This window comes from Hordeum vulgare, chromosome 3H, assembly GCF_904849725.1.
Source record: "Hordeum vulgare subsp. vulgare chromosome 3H, MorexV3_pseudomolecules_assembly, whole genome shotgun sequence".
Taxonomy (NCBI): domain Eukaryota; kingdom Viridiplantae; phylum Streptophyta; class Magnoliopsida; order Poales; family Poaceae; genus Hordeum; species Hordeum vulgare.
In genome coordinates, this window is record NC_058520.1 from 424,378,885 (window position 1) to 424,386,364 (window position 7,480).

Here is a 7,480-nt window from a genome sequence, read left to right on the forward strand (position 1 = left end):
GGCTCTGATCTCTCTTCTCTTTCGGGTTAAAGATTTTGCTAACTCTAACATTAGGTTCTCGTAAATACTTCCTCCCGGAGAGCTTCCCCCCATTAAAGATGATGATTTGATTTGTTAGAAGACTCTGAAGATGCGCTCCGATGTTCTCTCGAGAACTTGTGCTCGTCGCTTTTACGATTTCCCTTCCTCTGTCAACCCAATGGATGACTACATACAAAGGTCATTCATACCTTCCTTCCTAGTTGCTCTTTTTTATAAGATGCAACGAATTATCTTATCGAGGATTCGCTCGTCCTCAGTTGTCATGGGTTTCGTAAGTCTCTCGAATTTTTATTCGAACTTCCGAAATCCTCGGTAGCCTATTGCGCTTGACCTTTCTCACCTTCTTGCATTATGGTTAATACCATATGTCTAGCAACAATCATTTAAATCATTTGTAGTTTTCCTTTGATCTTATTGATTCAACATTTGTGTGAAATAAGATTATCATCAGTTGATTCTCATAAATTAGCTTTCCGGCTCAGACATATTTGCACATCTTTGCAGACAGGAGCTGGTTCTCCACAAATCAACCTTGATTGATTGTGCATTTATGTCCATTCAGCTTACTTGTAATTGATCGGAGCATCTGAATCTGATACACCAACCTGGAAATAATAATTCCTTTTGTATTTAAGTATCCATACTTTTCAGATATTCTATAATCTGATGCCTTGCATTCTATCTCCCTCTGATTGAGTATCGATACTCACATGAGGTCCTTTGTGGATAGTCAGACCCATTGTTGGGTTATTATCCGACATCATCCTTTACATTCAAAAACTTCTGGTGATACTCCTCCCCTAATACATGATTCCATTGGTAAAGCATGTATTAATTACTCTTGAAGTTTGTGGTATATGTTCCTAAGATGCCCCGATGGATTGAACCTATGCCTTCCTAAATCAATATGACCCGAAGAGTTTTCACGAGTCCTACTCTTCTAGTGTTTTGCCGGATAATCTTTCAAAGCTACAACCTCATAGAAAGTGAGGAGTAAATGGAAGGTGATGCATTGATGAAGTGGGAGTCGACCTTGAACCTCGTGTTCATGCCCATAGAAACGACATTGATCCTATCATAGAATCTGCTCGTTATAATAAAATTCCCTTGCTATAATTTGATGTGGTGTCTACGAACTTGTCCTTTGCAATCGTGGTTCCGACCAGGGTTCTTCTTCTTCGATCCCATATGTAGACAAGTTAAAGTGCTTGTCTTCTTTAGATCAACACATCGGTCCAAGCCTTAATGTTGGTCTACCTTCGAGTATTATCCCTTGTATCCCGAGAATATCACAGAGCTACATAACTTGTTGTGAGCTCCTCATCAACTACGATATTTTGTTGATTCTAGTTTCCTCGTGTTTTGAGTTGTTGAACACTAAGGGACACCGATGAATGAATCGTGTACGCTTTGCGATCTCACAACTCTTCATAATCTTCTTTGCTTATGAGTTGTACTCAATCATGTCTTTCCAAGATGTTAGGCTACACCATCATCGTCATACTAGAGCTTGACCATACTATATGTGTCTTTCATCCCTGGAACACATTTTCAATTGTGCATCAAGCTTACATCGAGATTTCAACATCATGTTGGTTGTCTTGAAAGGCAATTTTGATTTTGAGCTAGCAGTCTTATCTGTGATTCCGACAACCTTTAGCTTCATCATTCCTTTGCTTGATGTCGTTGCTCATCGACTACATCTTCACGTAACTTATCGCCAATATGTGTCATGATCATCATCAAGAGCTGCTGCCTCTTGATCTTGCGTTGGTTTTTCCCTTGAAAAGGAAAGGGTGATGCAACACAGGAGTAGTAAGTATTTCCCTCAGTTTGAGAACCAAGGTATCAATCCAGTAGGAGAATCAAGCCAAGTGTCCAGAGTACATGCGCAAACACAAACAAGCTTGCACCCAACGCTATAAAGGGGTTGTCAATCCCTTCAAGATTGATTGCAAAGTGAGATCTGCAGGCGGAAAGTGCAACGAAGTAAAAGTGTAAGGCTAAAAATATGATGTGAAGTAGACCCAGGGGCCATAGTGTTCACTAGAGGCTTCTCTCAAAATAGCAAATATTACGGTCGGTGAACAAATTACTGTCGAGCAATTGATAGAACCGCGCAAAGTCATGATGATATCTAAGGCAACGATCATACATATAGGCATCACGTCCGAGACAAGTAGACCGATACTTTCTACATCTACTACTATTACTCCACACATCGACCGCTATCCAGCATGCATCTAGTGTATTGAGTTCATGACGAACAGAGTAAGGCCTTAAGCAAGATGACATGATGTAGAGGGATAAACTCAAACCAATGATGTAAACCCCATGTTTTTACCCTTGATGGCGACAACATGATGCATGCCTCACTACCCCTTCTGTCACTAGGTGAGGTCACGCACGGTATGAACCCAAAACCAAGAACTTCTCCCATTGCATGAATCATAGATCAAGTTGGCCAAACAAAACCCACAACTCGAAGAGAATTACAAGGATATGAAATCATGCATATAAGAGACCAGAAGAAACTCAAATAAGATTCATAGATAATCTGATCATAAATCCACAATTCATCGGATCTTGACAAACACACCGCAAAATAATATTACATCGGATAGATCTCCATGAAGATCATGGAGAACTTTGTATTGAAGATCCAAGAGAGAGAAGAAGCCATCTAGCTACTAGCTATGGACCTGAAGGTCTATGGTGAATTACTCACGCAACATCGGAGAGGTCATGGTGTTGATGAAGAAGCCCTCCGTATCCGAATCCCCCCTCCGGCAGGGCACCAGAATGTGCCCCAAATGGGATCTTGCGGAGACACAAGCTTGCGGCGACGGAAAAGTATTTTCATGGATCTCTCGCGCAGTTTTGGATTTTTCAGGAATTTATAGGCGGAAGAGGTAGGGCATATGAGCCACAGGGGGCCCACAAGCCTTCTAGGCGCGACCCCCTAGGCCGCGCCTAGGGGGCATGTGGCTTCCCCTGGTGGCCTCTGCATTAGTTCTCACGTCCCCTGCGTATCTTCTATTCCGAAAAAAATCTTTTCAGAAGTTTTATTCAGTTTGGACACCGTTTAAAATTCTCCTCTGAAAGGGGTTAAAAACACGGAAAAATCAGGAAGTGGTACTTGGCACTAAGTTAATAAGTTAGTCCCAAAAAATATATAAAAGGCATACAAAACATCCAAAGTTTGACAAGATAATAGCATGGAACCATAAAAAATTATAGATACGCTCGAGACGTATCAGCAGCATTCTGAGATCTTCCAGGATATCGATCGAGTTCATAATTAGAACTACCATCCTTTCCCCTCGATGATTTGTAATTGTCATCGACATCCTTGTTGCCTTCCCTCCAATACAAACGTGTCCATGTTTTGTGTTGACCTTTGAGTTCCTTGTAATTCAGCTTATGTTACCTTCTATCTTAGGGTATTATAGTCTTTTATGTCAAGAATGTTGTGAGCATCGTTGCACCTTTTAAGAATTATTGAGATAGGGATACTTCTCTCCATCACCATTTATTTCCTTGTCCCCGTGTTGTTTCTAACCGGAATACCGACAAGTGAACTCGGGTGTGTGATTCCAATACTTCTGACAACCCTATCATTTTGAAGTTAAGGACTGATGGTTTCATTCTTGGTGTGTTGGCTGTCGACTCACCATTTCAGCATTGGTCGTGCTACTCGGTCCATATTTTCGAGTAAAACCTTCAAACAATGCTTAATTGTTGTTGTTCCCTCGAGCATATGACATTTTACCATTTGATTTGACAAATGCTATCTCCTTGATATTATAATTTTGGAAATTCATCCCTATCAAAATCTTGGTGAATTGTTGTTGAGCCCAACGGCCACACCCCAATTTCTCCATGTTACATGATGAAGCTTTTTGATGGCATTATCATTGTGCCTAGCTCATGAAGAATATGTTTGATAGAAGAAATGTTTTCCCAAGGTTCACGTGCATTCTTGCCGCCGTAATTATGTGGAAGTTTTTTTTCGCTGCCTCTGGGGTTATCCCAAATCATTCACGCATGTGCGAGGTGTTATATGATCTGAAGATTTTCTATCTTCACTTCATGTAACTTCTTTTATCACCCCAAGCAAGTGACTGATTGGATCAAGGAAAAGAAGTTCTTTCATAAGAGCTAATCTAGACTTACACAAGGACTTTATTATCCTCGATGATGGTTCCCAAATCAGAACTCGGTTGCATTTCATGGTAAGAATTCCTTGTGGGAACGAATGTCTTGACATTATGTTCGCGTGTCTTACAATTCAACTCATGATTCAAGTCTTGCTTCCGTAGTTCATATCCTAAGGATCTTGCATCATCATCTCGTAAATTGTTGTTGCCCCTTTTTCTTCTCAGGCCTCCTAAGTCTGAGTTGTCCTAACACCAATCAAATCTATATCTCAGACAGATATGATGGTTGGAACATTTCAAAAATAATTATAAATTTTTACTTTATGTAACCCGGTACGGTGATGTCTTGTCCAGCACACCTAGCCGAAGGACCTATTGTTATAGCATCTTATTCAACAAGATTCGCCATTCTTCCCCGCGGAAACTGTATGACTTATTTTATAAGTTGTTTTGTATGGATCCTTTGTGTATCCAAAGTCCGTCCTTTATCTGATGACCATGCGGATGCTACCTCGAAGCACAGATGTGGTACTTCAAATTTCAACAGGAACATTGCAAGCGCAATGCTAAATTGTGCCTGATCAATTAACCAACCCGTATGGTATGGGTAAACATCATGATTCTCCTTGCCCTTTTATTAAAATGGTTATGTGCTTGATGACCTATCATGTATACCATACTCTATATTTTCCTCGGGAATGGTATGCTCTAATACTTGTGTGTGTGAACACATTTTCCTTTCCAGTGGTATGTTTGACGTGACAATCACCTTTTCCGTCCCATTGGCCAGTTTAACCTTTCTTGAATCTGGACTTACCTAAGCTATGTTAATTCCCTGCTTTGGTAACAACCTCGGTATACAACTCTGTCAGTAAGACCCTGTTACTATTGTGGATAACATTCTCATAGCCGCCGGTGGATGAGAACTTTGCCTATTGGTCTGCCTCGTTCCAACAACCAGGAAATGGTTCTATTCGTCCTCCGCCATTGGTACCGACGTTGTTGCCAACATAACTGATGGACTATCCTCTGACATGTCTTGTTACCAAGACCGTATAAGATGACACCGCTCTGCCTACTCTTGGCCCGCATGATGGACCTGTAACCCAAAGTTCCACACTCTTGGCCCACATGGTGGACCCATAACCCAAAGTTCCACGGGATCGAAACTTGTCTCTCTTGTACATATTTTGACTCCAAAGTATCCTTTGCACTTGGCTCCGTATGAAATTCCCGAGCCACCGTCCAATGCGACAATCTATTCAGCATGAGAAGCAATATTTATATTTGTTGCTCTAAACCCCCTCTCATACCTGTTTAGGCGTTAAACAATAGCCTAATCGTTTGAAATATGTGTACCATCATGATGTATTCCCAATGAATTCCATGAGTTACAACTTGAGGAATAATTCATGTCCTCTTTTGTGAGTTCACCGTCAGATGCCCAACTTTGTCTAGGTGCATTCTTCCAATGTTTTTCCCTATTATCACACTCGTAGGACGACGAAGATCCCGAAGCAAGGATGACGAATTCATCAGGATGACCTAAGCCCGAGAAATGAAGACTTCAACGAAAAGGATGAATCTCTTCGGGAAGAGAAAAAGACGAGAAGACTCATTAGAATTTCATAACCAAACGTTCCCCCTTACCTCTACCTCTTAATTCTCGGGACGAGAATTTATTTTAGTGGTGGAGAGTTGTGACATTCCTGGATTAAGCTACAGTAATCAATGTAGGTAGGCGACGGTAATCGCACGCTAATGGTGCCATGTCATCAAGAATAACTAAGCCAAATTGCCACTCGATAAAAATCAAGACTAAATTCAAATTAAAAATAAAGTCAAATAAATTATTTCTTCAAATTGTATAAGAAAAATCTTGGTTGGATTACAAATATTCTTGAAGTAATTGTCAAATTGGAACCAACATTTTTGTGAGTATCTAAGTGCCTCATAACAATTAAAACCGAGGCCAAAACCATATTTTAAATGCTTTCTAAATTATATAGATTTCCAAACTACCTTAAATAAAACTCAAGCTTGTTGTGACACTGTCTAAAATATAATGTAATTGATGGACCGAGTGCCATATTTTTACCAAAGCTTATTGTTACAAGAATAACTAAAACTAAAATAAAATAAAAGAAAAATAAAAATAAAAATAAAAGCACCCCCACCCTCTGAGCGACGGCCCAGCTGGCCGCCCCACCGGCCCAACCAACACTGCCGGCCCACCTCTACCCCTGGTAAATAACTACCCCCCAAACCCTAACACCCAGCCCCCCACCACTCTCTCCCTCACCCCTCACGCAGCCACCAACCACGAGACCTCCACAAGCCCTCCCCGCCTCGCACCATCTCCCTCTTCGTCCCTGGATCGGGGCAGGGAGGCCAACACCGATCCCAGCCCCTCGCCGCTAGCCACCTCCGGCCACCTCGTCGCCGCACCATCCGCACCGCCGGCACGTCCCCGGCCTAGTCCCCGGCGGCTCCACCTCTCCATCGCCACCGCACCGCCTCTCCCTCGTCGGCTCCACCAGCCTTCCCAAGCCTCTCCACCTCTACAGCGTTGGTGAGCCATGCGGCTCCCTCCCCTCTCCCCTTCAACACTCGCCCTAGTCGTGCCCCAGCGTCGAGCGCACCGCCCGTTGTCGTCCATCACCGCCGCCCCGACGAGCCCTCTGGCCAACACGTCGCCACACTCCCCCCTTCTGATGAGCTCCCGCGCCCGCGACGCCCGCGCGTTGCTCCGGGCCGCCTCCACCTCACCGGGCCCGCCACATTGCCCCACCCCTCATGTGCTCCCTCCCCCCTAGTGCATCCCCCAGGGCAGCACCCACACATGGCTGAGCCCACCTCCGCGTGGCAGCGTCGCCTCGGACGGCCACAGGTTGCCGTCGCTGCCACACCAGCTGCTACTGGTGGTGGCCATGGTCATGGCCATGGCCGTGTGTGAGTTTGAGTGAACGTGTGTATGTATGTATATGTGTAGATGTGTGTATGTGCAAATATATGTATGCATGTATATACGTATGTCATATGTATGTATGTATGTATGAATAAAATTTGTGTATAGACTGTGTGTGCATGTAGTGTATGTGTGCTCGTTGTCCCAATGCCATGCGGGGCCACGCCCCTAAAACAGAAAATTAAAATAAGTAAAAAAATACTTTTATAAATATTTAATATTAATAAATTAATAAATTGAATTAATTATTTAGTTAAAATAGTAATTACTGTTTTGGATATTTAGGATTTAATATAATAATAATAGATAA